We start from the raw sequence: 18,769 nt of genomic DNA on the forward strand, positions 1-18,769 counted from the left end.
CGAATGGTCCTCGCCGATACCCCTGGAGCAACAGTGTCCCTAATTTGCTGGGAAGTGGCGGTGCGGTCCCCTACGGCACTGCGTAGGATCCTACGGTCTTGGCGTGCATCCGTGCGTCGCTGCGGTCCGGTCCCAGGTCGACGGGCACGTGCACCTTCCGCCGACCACTGGCGACAACATCGATGTACTGTGGAGACCTCACGCCCCACGTGTTGAGCAATTCGGCGGTACGTCCACCCGGCCTCCCGCATGCCCACTATACGCCCTCGCTCAAAGTCCGTCAACTGCACATACGGTTCACGTCCACGCTGTCGCGGCATGCTACCAGTGTTAAAGACTGCGATGGAGCTCCGTATGCCACGGCAAACTGGCTGACACTGACGGCGGCGGTGCACAAATGCTGCGCAGCTAGCGCCATTCGACGGCCAACACCGCGGTTCCTGGTGTGTCCGCTGTGCCGTGCGTGTGATCATTGCTTGTACAGCCCTCTCGCAGTGTCCGGAGCAAGTATGATGGGTCTGACACACCGGTGTCGATGTGTTTTTTTTTCCATTTCCAGGAGTGTATTTGTTTTAAGTAATGGCCGGCCGGAGTGGCCGTGCGGTTCTAGGCGCCACAGTCTGGAACCGAGCGACCGCTACAGTCGCAGGTTCGAATCCTGCCTCGGGCATGGATGTGTGTGATGTCCTTAGGTTCGTTAAGTTTAATTATTTCTAAGTTCTAGGCGACTGATGATCTCAGAAGTTAAGTCGCATAGTGCTCAGAGCCATTTGAACCATTTTTTAAAGTAATGTTGTTTCCAATGTGAAACGAGTTTAACACGTAGGGTGAATGTAACAAGCACCAGTGGTCAAATCCTGGACGATGACAGTTTGTATAAACTAAAAACATAATGTCTGTTCGTGAATACACCGGCTGATCAAAAGTGTCTACCCACTCTTTGATCTAATAACTAAATAATACAGTTTTCTACTTGATGGAAAGTTTCGTAAGCAGAAATAAAAGTATTTACACAAATATAGGTTATATTACATCAAAAACTTTCAAAAACCCTCTTCACATGACGAGGATACTCTCATTTTCAAATGACATTTATTTCCTGCACACAGAATGGTTGATTCTGAATGACACTTACATAGATGGAGACCATAGCTTGCACATGTTAACTTGTTTTTCATGATCTTGTCTCTGAATCTCTGGTTACTTCCAGTCTTCAAACACGTACACAGATGGAGACCACAGCTTCCACATGTTAACTTGGTTTTCGTGATGTTGTCTTTGGCTCTCTTTTTACTTGCATTCTCAAACATATATAGCATCTTGCTTTTCCAGTTGGTTCCTCATTTACAGCAATTTCAGTTGCTTCTAGTTTCTGTCCAAGGGTCTCTCCCCTCGCGCAAATAATTTTTAACTAGAGTCCTTTAAAATCCTCGGATAGCTCTTCTACATAAGGTTCCATAACTTCAACTCCTTTTTCATGGAGATATAGTTTTATAGCGTCTGGTTTCCCTTCGTTCCACTTAGGCACATTCAACTTCAACAGTGTGTATGAGTTTACTGCAGCTACGTCAGGTTGGCTGTAGAACATTGATAGTGGGCCTCTTCTCGTAGCCCTTTTTGAAGAGTATGTTCTAGCCATTTGATCTATGGCATCCATTCCTCACTTGGTGGAATTATAGTATAGGTTTGTATGGGTTTTCTTTTTTGGTGTATCAACATCTACTCCCTCATCACGATGTAATGTTGACAAGATCAACAGATTTTTTTTGTTATTTTTGCTTTGTGAGGTAAGAGTCAGTTGCTACTGGAGGCTTCTTAGTAGATGGATCTGTGAATGCTAATTTGGAGGAATACGGTTCTCTACCAGCTCTCGTTTTACGTTTTTGCAGTATGTGTTTCCTGTACGATTTGAGAGTCCCAGCCGAAGAGGGCCTGTGATGTTCATACAGAATGTCCACCAATTCCACAGAAGTGTAGAAACGGTCAGTTGTGATATTGTAGCCTATATTATTTATTGGATCCACCTGTCTCTTCACAATCTCAAGAGGACATCGTTCACAGGCTCCAGCATATACTTCACATTTTGTTATGTTTAGATTAGTTGCACTGCTAAGAATAACAAATATACATTATTTTCCATGTTTGTCTTTGAGGAAAACTTTAAAAGTACAACGACCACTGAAAAGAAAAATCATTTCATCAGTTGTATTGAGATATCCACTTCTGAAGTGCCATGGGAATATGCCATTCAGTTTTTAAAACACTGCACGCAGCGGCGCAAATTTGTCACTTACATGTCTTTCTGCCCTGATTTCTTTATCATCAAAGGTAAGAATTTTCAGTATCTAATATGCTCTTGTCTTACTCATAATTCCTCAATAAATTTGTTCCCAATAATTTGATCATAAATCAGATAAAGAAATATTGGTATCTGGGTAAATTCCCACAATAATTCAAATTCTTATCAAAGCAAATACTTCAGAAACACTAGCGCTAGATACGTCTTTTCTTTCAGCATTTTCATTTGTGTGGTCTACACTTTTCTGTGCTATTTCAGAAGTGAACAATTCTTGAATGATTCACATATACTGTTTACTTTTCCAGCAGTAGTTATTCCCTGATGTTCACGGACAATTTTTGCCCGTGATTCATGGCTGTAGGGTAAAAAAAAAAGTTACACCACAGCAAAATACTAAAGTCTGACATTGCATGCTTTCCTTTATTTCTGCATGTTTAGTCATCTGACAGCGCATGACTGTACACTTTCCGCTCTCCTCAAACCCATCCGTATCGTTACGTGTCGGAACAAGTTTTCGTAACTAAGCAACACCCAGGTGGCAAGAGTGGGATATATTTTACCATTTGGGCTACTGGTGACAGAATGTTGAGCATGTTGAACAATTTAAAAAAATTCAAACATCGCAGTTTGGGCGATATTTTCGTTGATCAACACGATTTTTGGGCGACACATACAAATTCAAGTTCATTTTTATGTCCTGTTTCTACTTTAATGTTATTTGTAGTGATATTTACCGCCCCGCTGCATTGTGAAATACTAAAATATTACGACGCCAAAGTTCTACAAACCTCCAAATAACGAATACAGTGCTAAAATCGAACTGCTACAGGTAGCTGATTAGGCTACTGCAATAGTGCGTACATATAATTAACTTAGCATAACACTAGCTGCTGAATCAAAATAAATTTTCTTCTTTTTTTTCTTGACAAACTTATCCAGAATTACAAACTAACACAACTGCTCACAACACAACAACAGCAAGCGGTAGCACTTACAATAAATTCAGCAGCAAGTGAAAACTGACCTGATAAATAAACCAACGACTGAGCTCATGCTAGGCCAACAATTGGTCTTGGTTAAAACAGGGATGGTTGATAGTACTATGGATGTATAGGTAGTTTAAATCTATCGTTGGTCTTGGTCACTATCGATAGTGCGTATCCATTTCTCATCGTGTGACTGAAAATCAATATATGTTTCAGTTTCACCGCACGACAACTAGGTCGCGTGTAATTTGATTTACGCGATTGGGGTTGTCTCGATTCCCTGGACCACACCTCCTCTTTGGCTAGGGCCTTGAACAAAGTTAAATTAATATCATTTACGATCTGTGATGGAGTAAAACCTTCCAACTATACAGTGTTCAAAATAATGCCGAAACTTTAATAGTGGACGTTGTGATCCAGAAATACGTTATGATTTCAGTGCATTGGTTTGTGTGTAACGTTGTTCTAGCGGAATCAGTCCACATTTCTACAGTGAGGGAGCAGTACATGCGGCCTCTGGCAGCCGTGTTATCTGTAAAAATTGCAGAACTTGTTTTGTGTCTCTTTACAACAAATGTGTTGCTTCGGGATAGTTTCGGACAACAACAACGTACGAACACAGCCTCTACTTAGCAAATCCAATGGAGCAGAAATGAATGTTGTTGTGAGTCAAAGTGATGTCTCTAGAACCTGGAACGAGTTGCTAGTGACAGGATTAGTTGAAGATCGTCACGAAGTGGCCGCGAAAGAAAAGCTACAGCAGTGAAGGACCGATATGTGCATATAGTAAGCAGAAACCCTGAACACAACGCTGCACTTCTAAGACGGCAATTTTAAACAACTACAGGAGCTCAGGTGTCAACTAAATAGGCTCCGTGAGTAGGTATTACTTGTCACAAGGCATCTCAAGGCTCCTCCTCTAGATCGGATTTGCAGAGGGGCTCGTATTACATGGGCACGAAACCACTCCTAGTGGACCAGGTTCCATTGGGCTCAAGTTCGTTTCTAATGAGACCCTTATGACAATACTGGTACTCGCGTGTGGAGGCTACGAGGACAACGTTTATATCCTAATTGTATTTTAGGTCCCCATCTCTTGTCAAGACAGCTCAGACATGTTTTGCTGTGCAATCATCTATGGCCTCAGTAAACCCCTTGTGCCAATACGTGGGAGAATGACTGGTGTGAAGCATCAGGAGACGTCCTTGGACGCATTGTGGCTCCAGTGGAGCATAATTCGGGCTGGTGGACGACAACGCACGCTCCCATCATCGCAATCTAGTGGGCGCTTCCCTAATGGAACACAGAATCAGTGGGATCGAATAGCCTCTCAACAGCAGTGAGACGGTATAGGTCATGCTAAACCGAGCAGTCTGCAATCGTCCTGTCCTGCCAGAAACCTGATAGGGCATCATACACGGAGTTGTGTAGGATTAGCACAATATCCCACAGGCTTGTCCCAACAATTTGGTGAGGAGTATGCATACGGCCACTCAAAAGTATACACAATTACGAGGAGAACTAGTTAGTTTATAAACAATGAGATACATAAGATGACAGTGAGGACAAACTGTAATGATTCTTGTGGTATCTTTTATTGGTTTTCATCTTTTTTTTGTATTTATTTATCAAGTGTAAATGTGTTTATCTTCTTTATGTTTGAATTATTTTTACTGTACCTGACATAATTAAATTAGATTAGTATACTATTATGTTCAATATTGACAATAAAGTAATATAACGCATATATTTTGACCGCTGTGTTATTTTCTAAGACAAGACTCGCCAAGAAGATACGGTAGAACCAAGAAGGAGCACGATAACCTCATGATGATGTGTCAAGACTTGATAGCGAACATCCCGACAGTGTCTAACGGACTGAGTGACTCTGAGTGACAAATGATGCTTGTACCGCTGTGGACTGCAGGTGGACTCCCACGCAGCCCGAAGCACTAATTACCACGAGCCTTGCACAATTTTTCAGCGCTGAAGTCTTTTTGTAACTTACGTACACATGTCTGGGTCGAACAGAAACTTTGGGACTGGAGATTAAAATATTTCGTTTTAAAATGTGAAAATACATGTTTTTCTACTTTTTCAGTAGATTAACTACCAGTATCGTTTTAGATACACGGATGACCCACAACACACTGCCTGCTGAGTGAATGAATGCCGCTTAGTGGCGTTGCGGGCACTTGACATTCTTAGGAAGGAATAAAAGGGGAGCAGAGACGAATGGCGAAACATTTTAACGACGATACAAGCCCCAAATGAGGAAATCAATTCACGAAAGGTACTTTGATAAAAGAGAAGATTTATATACGTGGTATCCGGAGGAACAGACGTCACACATATAAATACAGCGTAGTCCATTGATCGTGACGGGGCCAAATATCTCACGAAATAAGCCTCAAACTAAAAATCTACAAAGAACGAAACCTGTCTAGCTTGAAGGGGGAAACCAGATGGCGCTGCCATAGGTCAAATGGATATCAACTGCGTTTTTTTTAAATAGGAACCACAATTTTTTTATTACATATTCGTGTAGTATGTAAAGAAATATGAGTGTTTTAGTTGGACCACTTTTTTCGCATTGTGATAGATGGCGCTGTAACAGACACAAACACATGGCTCACAATTTTAGACGAACAGTTGGTAACAGGTAGGTTTTTTAAATTAAAATACAGAACTTAGGTACGTTTGAACATTTTATTTCGGTTGTTCCTATGTGATACATGTACCTTTGTGAACTTACCATTTCTGAGAAAGCATGCTGTTACAGCGTAATTACCTGTAAATACCACATTCATCCAATAAATGCTCAAAATGATGTCCGTCAACCTCAATGCATTTGGCAATACGTGTAACGACATTCCCCTCAACAGCAAGTAGTTCGCCTTCCGTAATGTTCGCACACGCATGTTGTCAGGCGTTGTCGGTGGATCACGATAGCAAATATCCTTCCACTTTCCACACAGAAGGGAATCCGGGGACGTCAGATCCGATGAACGTGTGGGCCATGGTATGGTGCTTCGACGACCAATCCACCTGTCATGAAATATGCTATTCAATACCGTTTCAACCGCACGCGAGCTATGTGCCGGACATCCATCATGTTGGAAGTACATCGCCATTCTGTCATGTAGTGAAACATCTTGTAGTAACATCGGTAGAACATTAAGTAGGAAATCAGCCTACATTGCACCATTTAGATTGCCATCGATAAAACGGCGGCCAATTATCCTTCCTCCCATAATGCCGCACCATTCATTAACCCGCCAAGGTCTCTGATGTTCCACTTCTCGCAGCCATCGTGGATTTTCCGTTGCCCAATAGTGCATATTATGCCGGTTTACGTTACCGCTGTTGGTGAATAACGCTTCGTGGCTAAATAGAACGCGTGCAAAAAATCTGTCATCGTCCTCTAATTTCTCTTGTGCCCAGTGGCAGAACTGTACACGACGTTCAACGTCGTCGCCATGCAATTCCTGGTGCATAGAAATATGGTACGGGTGCAATCGATGTTGATGTAGCATTCTCAACACCGACGCTTTTGAGATTCCCGATTCTCGCGCAATTTGTCTGCTACTGATGTGCGGATTAGCCGCGACAGCAGCTAAAACACGTACTTGGGCATCATAATTTGTTGCAGGTCGTGGTTGACGTTTCACATGTGGCTGAACACTTCCTTATATAACGTAATTATCTGGCGAACGGGCCGGACACTTGGATGATGTCGTCCAGGATTCCGAGCAGCATACATAGCACACGCCCGTTGGGCATTTTGATCACAATAGCCATACATCAACATGATATCGACCTTTTCCACAATTGCTAAACGGTCCATTTTAACACGGGTAATGTATCACGAAGCAAATACCCTCCGCACTGGCGGAATGTTACGTGATACCACGTACTTACACGTTTGTGACTATTACAGCGCCATCTGTCACAAAGCGAAAACAGTGGGCTAACTAAAGCATTCATATTTCTTTACGTACTACACGAATATGTAATAAAAATGGGGTTTCCTATTTTAAAAAAAAGGTAGTTGATATCCGTTTGACCTATGGCAGCGCCATCTACAGGGACAACCATAGCGCCATCTGATTTCCCCCTTCAAGCTCGAAGAGTTTCGTTCTTTACAGTTTTTTCGTTTGATGCTTATTTCGTGAGATATTTGGCCCGGTCACTATCAATGGACCACCTTGACGGCAGTTAATGGTCATCCAGTGCAGATGCCCTCTGCCTCCAAACTCTTGCGGAAATCAGCGTGAGGCTGCGAGCAGTGAGGGTAATGTACAGGGGACTCTACGTCAGTAGTGTGCGACAAGCTGGGAATTTGGGTTGGACGTGAAGCGGATCTGTTAAGGCAACTATTCACGTAAAGCTGGGTTGGAGTCCCGGTCCGGAACAAATTTTCACTTGTCGCCACTGAATTTCTTTCGATGCCCGATTCCGCCTAAGCTCTAAATTTCAAATTCGTCAAAGGGAAGATTCTTACTGCCCGGTGCCTATAAATGAGCATCTAATGTAACCGTGAAGACCGTTAGCGCGCTACTGGTATGACCATCTATAGAAAGTGGTTGAAGGACGGTGAAACCACGAGTAGGTGATTAGGCGTTGGACGTCCACGTACAGTGTAAACTACAAGTGTTTCAGAGCACGCTGTTAAGAGCACATGCCTGGACATGGGAGTCCGCAACAGACGACCCCTGCGTGTTTCCTTGTTGGCCCACTGATCAATCACTGTTGCAGTGGGCACGTGATCATCGAGATCGGATCGTGAATCAATGAAACCATGTCGCCTGGTCCGGTGAATCACCTTTTATGTTACTCTAGGTCGATGATCGTGTTCTGATACTTCGTCATACAGGCGAACAGCTGCTGCCGTGTGATAGTAATCGAAGCCACCAGGCCAGCTGTGGATTACGTGAACGTTATTAGGAACTTTCTGTTTTTCGTAATGCTTGATGCCTTCCCCGACGGCGACGACATCTTCCAGCAGAATAACTGCTCATGTTACAAAGCCAGGGTCATATTACAGTGGTTTGAGGAGCATGGCAGTGAACTAATGTAGTAGTCTTGGGTACCAAATTCGGGAAACACAACTGGGACGTTATCTGGGCGCCAACTACCCGCCCAAAAAACACTGGTCAGTAACTCACACGAATTGCGTGACTTGGGCGTGGATATCTAGTGCCGAATACTGCTGGAAACCAGCCAAGCACTAGTAGAATCCACGTCACACAGAAATGCTGAAAATTCGTTGAAAATGTAGACCAACATGATAATAAGCAGGTGATCATAATGATTGCTTCATCAGTATATGAATAAACTCTTAGGTTTTCAAGAATATGTGGAACATATTTCATGTAGACGCAGGTCTCAAGTAAACAGGATGACACTCAACTAAGTCAATGTGTGTACAATTTTTCCACACATTTATTACAAGCATACACATTGTGATCAAGAGAACTACGAATGACTGCGTTGACCAATCTTGTATTCATTTTATTCCTATTAGATGTTTTACGAGACTTATGAGGGCCATATGCTGGTAGCCACTATGAAGGCGGAATGCAACATGTCAAAGTGGGTTGAAGTGTGCTACATGCTATCCACATTATTAGCATTTCATTGCAACCGCACAAAGTAGGTAGGAGAAACACAAACGTGCTGTAAGGAAGGAAAAGCTACGCAGGAGATCCCACACTCAAAAATTGACTGAATATTTGTTGATGAGAAGCTCATGATATGTCTCGTGTAACAAGGAGAAACGCCTACCACCATGTATCGGAATTCCACTGTACCAGGTCGTGACCTATGGAGATAGGGATTTACTGTTTACCGATATTACTTCTCTTAGCCTCTTCCTTGTCTCATCATAAGACAACACAAACTCGGCACCACACAATACACGCAGCAATTAAAATAATGTAGACACAACAGAAACACTTAAAACAAAATTTTCACACTCAAGGTGAAGGAAATACGATTTAGCTGTTATCTACAAAATTCACCTAGTTAGTTGGTTAGTTTCATGTTCCATGCATAATTTGAACCATAAGTCGCAATGACGAAGAAAGAGTCACTTTATATTGAAATGATAAATTAATTTGTAAATATGGTTCCATGCAACACATTCATGAAATTTTTAGTTTCAACATAAAGATTAATTTAGTAATTACTACCCACCACCTTTTACATACTACAATATAAAAATTCTTCTACGGAATAGAAGGAATTGTCAAGGGGAAACTTTTTCAGTCTGTTTTAATATTTTATATTTTTCTCACTACGTAAGAATCAGACATATTAGTTCCACCATTGTGAATCCATTATTGTGCTAAAGGCAGTCTTAATGTGGGGTGGTGAATGTCGTTTTTTCTGATATTATAATGTAGTGTATCATTGTTCCTTTGGTACAACAATGGATTATTTATTACTAACATCGTGAGGGTGCAAATATACTTTGAAACAGCAGTCAAAATTTGCAACTCCTTACACAAATGTCTACACGAGAACTGTTGATGAGCAACACCTATTGTTCTTACAGCTTGTGATTGAGCAATGAAGATGGTTTCTTAAAGATGAATTACCCTACAATACTATTCCATATAACTTTATTGAATGAAAATAGGAAAAACATATCAGATTACTGATTTGTATTCCTTCGAGATCCAGTTCCATAAAACCGCAGTTTATCACAGAGATTTTTTTGATTCATACAGTCAGTGATTCAAAGTTCAAATATAGCTGAACTAAGTCGTTTTAGAAGTTATAAAACGTACTTTCTCCAGTTTAAATTCTGATCAATAGAGGTATGTAAGAATTTTGGTGTTTCAGCCCTGTTTATTATTTATCCACAATGTGTTACAGTTATCATTGGTGTAGTACTTCTCGATGGGCAAAGCTGATTATGTTGTGTATTTCTGAAAAGGAGAGTGAAACCATTTATATAACGGTAGTCAATGATACTCTTAAGAACATTGTTTGCTATTTCCTCTGTTGATGTATGTATGCTTGAATTTATTACAATATTATTGTCGTCTGCAAAAAGAACTAACTCTGTTTGGTGTGTATTCGATGGAAGATCGTTTACACGTATACGAAACAACGGCAGTCCTAAGATTGAGCCTTGGGACACCCCGTGCATGACTCCTCCCCATCCAGAAGGACCTGCCCAGGTTATACTGTCTGATTTACTAAGTACAATTTTCGGAATTCTTTTCGTAATATATACCATTATTCATTGGTTGGCTATATCTTCAGTTCCATAAAACCACAGTTTATCTGGGAGGATTTTGTGATTCAAACTGTCAGAGGCCTTAGAGGGCTCACAGACCATACCAGCCAGACCCATTTTGTTATTTAATGGTTATAAAATTTGGTGGATGAGAGTGAGAAACATGTACGTTTGAAATATGAATGAAATTACATTACTGACGATAGTCTGAAACACAACTGTTAGTATGGGACTGGCATATGAATGTGTATTTTATCTCGTCACTTGTGCTGACTTGGAGAATACAAAATTTATTTACCTGCTGGAATGTGAGTAGTCGATAACTTTAAACCAAAGCGAAACTGCTTGAATTTACATAAGACAAAAACTGAGTCTGATGCAACACTATTCGTTTGGAATCGGTCCTGGCAATAAAACAAAACGTCATCAATTTGAAAATAATGGTCAATGTGCTTCATTAATACTATCCCTGAAATAACAAAATTTCTTCCCTTCATCAGAGCAATGATAGCGCTTTTCGCACTCCTCTCTGTTAGTACCTTAAATTTTATAGTTAGCAAATAGCTATAGCGCAAGGCTGTTACTTAGCATACATTTTAATTAACTCGAATACGACTGAGACAGTAACTTCTTGAAAAAAATAGTTAATCAAAAATGACCCATCTCATTTTTCACTAGTATTAACTTGGGGTAAGTAACAATATGGCACTAACTTTAAAACCTATATTTTGACTCTTTCAAAATTAATATTGCTCAAAATTAACACACTCAATAAATTAATTATACATTAACAATTAGCTGTAATAAATCACTGGATGTGAGTGCTATACATTGTCTTAATTATCAGTTAAGAATACGAGCATTGCGTTGGTAGTAAAACAACTTTCTTTACCTTAATTATTTTCTCTTCTGTTGAGATACCTTTTACAGTTAGCAAACATCATAGTAGCTTGCAGATAAAAGAATCATTACTGTCTATAGTGAGTAAGTATAGATCTACCACACATCAGCTGCAACACATCTTTACACTTGAGAGTCCTCCACACATCTCCCTATCTAAAATTACTCTAATACATTACCCATAGCACTCTGAATCAGCGATCATAGTTGAGTAGCGACGTTACTACGCAATGGATACTACATGTGACCATCTCTGGTTCAATATAATATTTTGTTATAAAATTTGAATTAATTTGCACTGGGTATATACCTTTCACGTGTAAATGGAATTCGCAGTGCAGCAACTCTTTTGAAATCAAAAGTGTCGTTTACTGAGTATATTACTGTTGCTCAGGCAGGATGTTCTTCTAGAACACACGAGCTTCTTATAAATTTTGGAAAATTATCTCAGTATGGAAATAGGTCGGTAGCTTTAGTCACTTGTCACCTTTCTTATAGAGGAGATTCACAACGGAATATTTTAATCTCTCTTAAAAAAAATTTGCTTGAATTAGTGATGCATTACATATCTGAGGTAAAACAGGGTTTATTATAAGAGAAGTAGTCTCTAGTATTCTGTTGGAAACACCATCAAATCCAGATTACCTAATATTAATGAGAGAATATATAATTCTCTAAATTTCAGTGGGAGATCTTGGTGATCATTCATATGACTTAATTTAATAAAAGATGTTTTTTCAATATTCTGATTCTGCTCTTGAACTGTTCGTCTCTGCAATTTCGGAGACATTTAAGAAATGATCATGAATCACATTTGTTACTTATGACTCATCATTTCTGGCCCTTACAATTAATTCAGCACCAAAGTTATCCTGTTCCTTGACTAGTTATCCTGTGTCTCGTTTCATTCCATTCCATTGAGTCTGAAGTCTTTTGTGAGAATTACTGGTGTCTGGCATAATGTGCATCTTCCTTGATTTTCAATTAATTGTCTTAGTAACTTAGAATAAATTTGGAGTATGGCCCAACTGTAGGATCTCAACTTGTTCTTGCCAATTTATACATTCTGCTATCCTCTCCACAAGATGGTTTAATAATTTTAGTGATTATTGGTTCTCCTACACAGATGTTTATTGTCTTTTCTGATTAGCTTATGTGGAAAGCTGTTTTGAAATGATTAAAATTTATGTCAGCATTTCGTTCATTATAAATTTCATCCCATGTCACGACTTGTAAGCTATTCTTAAAAATGTTTGTTGAGGAGTCATTAATTATACTAACTGATCTGCACTGATCAATGCTGTAAGACACTACCTTGTTTATCCTGACTGAATATGCACTGTGATCAGAGAGAGAATTTGTTACATGAACTGACGGTTAGTCAGCAAGTAATAGAGAGACATATTTTTGGAATTGCAGAGAGACACGGGAAAAGAAACTAATGGATCAGAGAGTGGACGGAACATACATCAATGTATAGATCTGAATCCCAAACCTCTTTACAGTGCCTTCATGAATGCAGGCACATAATGCTTCTGATGCAGTTATTTCCTTCACAAGGGGATGTTAAGGTCAGCTGCTTCTGTGACGCTGTTCGAAAGAAGTACTATTCTCCAAAGTGCTTAATCCTCTCCTTTTTTCCGTATGCAGAATGGCCCATGACACAAAAAATGCACAATACTATTCTATAATACCAATCATCACAGTAATTGGTGACCCTAATGTAAGTGCTCATTTTAACTCTTATTTTGTTTATTTAAGATCAACTAAATGGCTGAATGCTTTTAGCTCAGTGACTCTAATATAGACAAACCGCTAATTTGGTTATGATCTTATATATAAACAAAATGGCAACGAAATGCTTTTAGCGTAATGGAAGCAGAAGTTTACTTGTGCTGTAATTTTTGTATATAGAAGTCTTACTTGTCATTGCCAAATTATTTTAGTCTAATCTTAATTACCATAACTTATGGCCCAGAAATCGAAGCCTCCTCCAGCACTCATGTAGTGTGTTTCTATTGCTGCCACGTCTTACCCCCACCCCAAACACCCCCAACACTCTTGTAGGTACCTAGCTCCTTTCACATTGGCTGATCAACAGCAGATAATATTCTTAATTTTCTGTGGGGTTTCGTGCCTAGTGCCATTTTCAGCAGCTTTGTTAGCGTGTGACTCTACTTACTGTTTAGGGGCTACTTGTTAAATCCCGCTGATTTTCTGCCACTTTTACAGAAGACACAGATATATACAGTACTATGAACCCTTAATATCTATCATCATAGTCAAAACTGTGCAGGCACTCCATATATTATGCTACTTACAGGTTTGAGGCAATTGATAGCAATTTTTCGATTATTGTTCAGTATTCAATAAATCGGCTACACGTTTTTGGAAAAGACACACATAAATAGAGGACTACGAATGCTTAACAATTACTGTTATAGTACCCTAATTAACGGAACACACTGTTACCCCAATACTTTAATGTTTAAAAATTAGCACAGTGCAACAAATACACTGCCAGCTTTATGTTTCGTGATAATGAACTCTGTTCTGCATTATTAGTGTATTAAAAACACAATGACATCTGCGGGCCGGGGTGGCCGAGCGCTTCTAGGCGCTGCAGTCTGGAACCGCACGGCCGCTACGGTCGCAAGTTCGAATCCTGCCTCGGGCATGGATGTGTGTGATATCCTTAGGTTAGTTAGGTTTAAGTAGTTCTAAGTTCTAGGGGACTGATGACCACTGCAGTTAAGTTCCATAGTGCTCAGAGCCATTTGAACCAATGACATGACTTGTAACACCACAGCTTAGACACTACAAACCCTTTGTTGATTCATTTAGCTTTCTGTTTTGTTCAACATCCCATTGTTGAACTTCTGTAATTAGTGTATGATTAATTCGATACTGTAATGAAGTGTAATTTCTGTAATATGCACAGTTTGAGCAAATGATCTTTTATCTTCCTCATATAATCTCTTTAGTTATCTTTAAAATTAAATAATTTTGTTTAGAACTACCTGTATGTGAAAATGATATGCTTTGTTTAAAATGTTTGTTTGCTGTTATGTGAACTGCTGACCTTCACTTAGGATTATTAGGTATTCTGTATGTAAAAGTTGTTGTGGTTCCCCTCGGGAACGGAACTGTGTGGCGCGTGCAAATTGAGGTTGGCCTAGGTAGAAAAGGTGGAATTGAGAGTCAGTCGGGGACGAACTACCAAACTGTGCACTGCCCTGTAAAAGTTGTATATTGTGCTGGTTCCGAGAGAAGCTTTTTCTGCCACTTTCCAATTCCTCAGATGGATGGATAAATAGCTGGAACGATTCTGGAATTGATATCCATCATCGCCACCAAGAAGGGACAGAGTCCAGCAAATCTGCCTGCAAATCCACCTACCAATATGCAGCTGCCACCACGTTGCGCATTCATTGTAACGGAACACTATAATAATGTACAGTGAAGGATCAGCTTATTGGATGTTTTAGTGTGCACAAATATGAGGTAACGTATAACTGAATTTATGCACCTACCTTGATTTTTTCCCTATCACAACACCTCTCAGGTTCCTCTCCATTTGAACTATGATTACCGAGTGTCCCAGTTTGTGAAAAAAGTGAAAGCCTCAAACTCAAATAGTTAAATCATGTTGTTTGATCTTTGGTAAGAAGGGAGTATTCAGATTTACTGTGGATTTAGTGAAATTGTGGGAGGTAGTAAATGTAGTCTTGTGAAAGCCTCCCAGGGATGGAAACAGTATAATTTAAAGTTTTGTGGAGTTTCAAAGTCACCCATTTAATCATTTACTTGAAAGTAGAAGACTGTGGTAATAAAGACAATATGCAGTTTCTTTTAAAGATTAAAAGCTCTTATAACTGAGGCTTGTAAAGTGTTGCTTAGTTAATGATCATAGTGCTGCCAGTAGTAAATTTTAAAAGGCGAGTCTGTTTCTTACAAATATGTTAATTTTGTGTCTCACTGTAGTAAAAGCGGAAAACTGCAGTTGTGGAAAGTTATATGTTCATGTTTGCTAAGTGTTTGTCTGTCTTGTTTATTGGAAGTGCATATTAATAGTATAACAGGATCCACAGTCTGTTTATTGTGCTTATACTAGGTAACAAGTAACGGGAAGTTCACTATTTATGAAAACCATATTTTATTTATTCAAAAGACAGTGAGAAGTAACCTGTTAGTGAATTTCAACTAACTTTCATTTTAAATAGTGAAGTATTTAACTGAGAGAGACTTAACCTGTGACCAGCTCATAATTTTGCAGTGCATTACATTTAAAATTTTATGTCAGCTAGGAAAATACGTGAAAAGTAATACTGAACTTATGTCCAATCTATGATCTTACAGTGAATATTATTAGTAATGTTATAAAGACCATTCAGTTTGAATAAGCCCTGAAAGTAATAGTGTGTTTCATTATCTGTTATATTTATGCAAATAGTCTGTCCTGCTGTCAGCTTCCAATCTTAATCGTGAACATATGCAGGTGTCAGCAGTCATTTCACTCGCTTGTGGTAAAGTATAAGTTGTGTTTGTCCGTTAAAGTTACTAATAATTGTTTTCTTAAACAAGAATGTTAATCATTCTCTTGCCTAGTTAGGCTAGCGACCGTTTTCCTTGTTCTCTAAACAGTGTAGCTAGGTGAAACATTATTTGCTACTGTCTGAATATTTACGTAATTCTGACTTTCACTTCCGATAAGCCACCTCATTTAGGTACAACACGGTCAATATAACAAAATTCCTCTCAGAGGGTAACACTGCTCTGCTTCTTCATACTATAATTACTCGAACAAGAATAATTTCATAATCCGAACTGCCTTCAGCTTTGAGGTTATGGTATAGTAGTAGCAGACGGAAGTGTTATACACTATCATGACACTTTAGTTCCAACGCCTGTGATGTAAGCTTTTAGGGAGCTTTTTCTCATACCAGCCGGCAATAACACCATACGTGATACCTATATATGAAGTTTAAACAACCGTAGCAGCTGTTAGGTTTTAAACAAACACCACGCCATATTATGTCACATAGCGTACTGAACAGTCCTGCTGTAATGTGTTCCTTATGGCCTCTGCTCTGTGACTAACGGTTGGTGGGCTACTGTCACTATGAATTCACGTGGGTGAGCCAGTGTGTAAACAATAACACTCACTTTGAATGTCTGGAACGAAGAACACATCTTCCACTTGGCACGTACGGCACAGGCAGGCTCAGGGTAGGATAGAGCCACGAGTCTTAAATGAACTGTAATATCTTGAGAGACAACATAAGAAAATCACGTTAAATTACGAAAGTCCATTCGAGCAGAGAGCAGGTGCAAATTTGCTTCCCTCCTAGTTGCTGATAGTGCAATGTGCAGGCATTGTGATAAGTCATCCCATTACCCAACCAAAAAAATCTCAACACCTTCATTGTGGTGTGCTCTCTACAACTACTGCACTGCTCATCCTGTATCTGTGTGTGTGTGTGTGTGTGTGTGTGTGTGTGTGTGTGTGGTTTCATTGCACGTGGATAAAATTGCGCTCATCCCACCCCAGCATCGCACCTGGAACAGTGGTTCTCCACCTGGAGTCATCGAACAGCCTGCAGCTTGCTGCAGGGATCACCGAGTGGGCAGCACAGTTTTTAGCATGCTGGACTCACATTCGGAAGGACAACAGTTCAAACCTGCCTCCAGCCATTCTGATTTAGGTTTTTTCGTAATTTCCATAAATCGCCCTTAGCAAATTCCGGGATGGTTCCTTTGAAAATAGCACTGCCACTTTTCTTCTTCATCCTTCCCTAATCAAAGCTTGTGCTCCATCTCTAATGGCCTCGTTGTCGACGGGACGTTAAACACTAATCTCTTCCTCCTGCTACAGGGTCCATCGAGTTCTGATATACAACATCTAGGAATGTGTTGCATAACTTGCCTCCTAGTCATTGTGGTATTTCCATAAATTACACAATTTCTTTGTAGAAGGAAGTGTGCAGTAACTATTTTTATGCCAAATTGTAAAGTGCCCGGGTTTTGTAGACCTTACATGAGCTTGATCCATTACGACACTACGATACAGTATGACATCCTCATAAAATAATATCATATCAACAAAAGGCAATTGCATTAATCTCAAATGCTGAAAACTAGCAAAGCAATATCTACCAATATGGATAGGGGTATGAATAAATAAGTTAAAGTGAACCTCATTTTGGAGATGAACAGAGCAGGTGGTTAATGGTATCGGAAAATCACACTTGCCAATAGAATTGCGAGCTTCAGCGCAGAAGGGGATGATGCCAGAAGGATTCATTATTCCTTTTAACGTAAATACTGCTGGGACCGAGGGTAAATGGCTACACGGCTTTAACAGGACTATGCGGCTACCCAGCAAGAAAAATAATATCCATATCTAGAGAGACAGCGATTGGCTGAAGCCATACTGGGCGACGCAGACGCGACGCGGTGTGTAGGTCCCCATTATACAAAAAATTCTTGAGAACCAAAATTTCTAGATATCTCTCTCGTCTCATGGCAGACTGCACAAGTTTGTGGAAAATAGTGAGGGCGTTGAGAGCTTTTCTTTCTGCGAAGTGTGGATGATATGCTTCACGTATCGTGGTGACAGATAGCAAAGAGGTAGTTAATTATTCCTGTGGGAATTTTTGTGGGCTAAGAAATAGGGCACATCGCTCCAACGCTTAGTGATTGTGCAATAGCGATTATTTCAACCAGGGAAAAAATTAACGTTCTACGGAAGTTGAGACTGAGTGAATTCAGTCAAGGCCAGAGTAAGGAATTAGCGTACCAGATCCGGCACAGAGACATCGCCATTGCAGATGTGGCTTGGTAAAGTACCACTGCACAGTAGACCACAGTAAATGTTGAGTCGAGATTTTGTTCACTCCAACTTGCGTATGCTTTGACCATTGAATACGAAAAGCCAAGATACTAACCTACCTTCACATTGAGTACATGAGAGTTTTTTCACTAGTTCAAAAAGTAAATTTATTCTCCACCAACTCAGTGCATTGACCAGCTAAGACATCGTAGATGTAAATGAGCTAATGAAGACATTAATCATTCTTACATTCGAAATTTTTTTTTCGTATGTAGAGATAACGATTTTATTAATCGTCAATTCGAAATTGTTATTGAGTGCTGAAAGCCATTGAACATGATTGTTGTGTATCACTTGACCCCTGAAAGCACAGTTGATAAATTATATGTAGAACAAAAAAGGGAATAGCTGTATTGTATTTCTAGAATAGACCCCAAACTTTCGCTTTCATTAATTCATGCATTCTAGTTAAGTCATAGCAGGATTTCTAATGATTTTTGTTA

The sequence above is a fragment of the Schistocerca piceifrons genome, chromosome X (assembly GCF_021461385.2).
Source record: "Schistocerca piceifrons isolate TAMUIC-IGC-003096 chromosome X, iqSchPice1.1, whole genome shotgun sequence".
NCBI lineage: Eukaryota > Metazoa > Arthropoda > Insecta > Orthoptera > Acrididae > Schistocerca > Schistocerca piceifrons.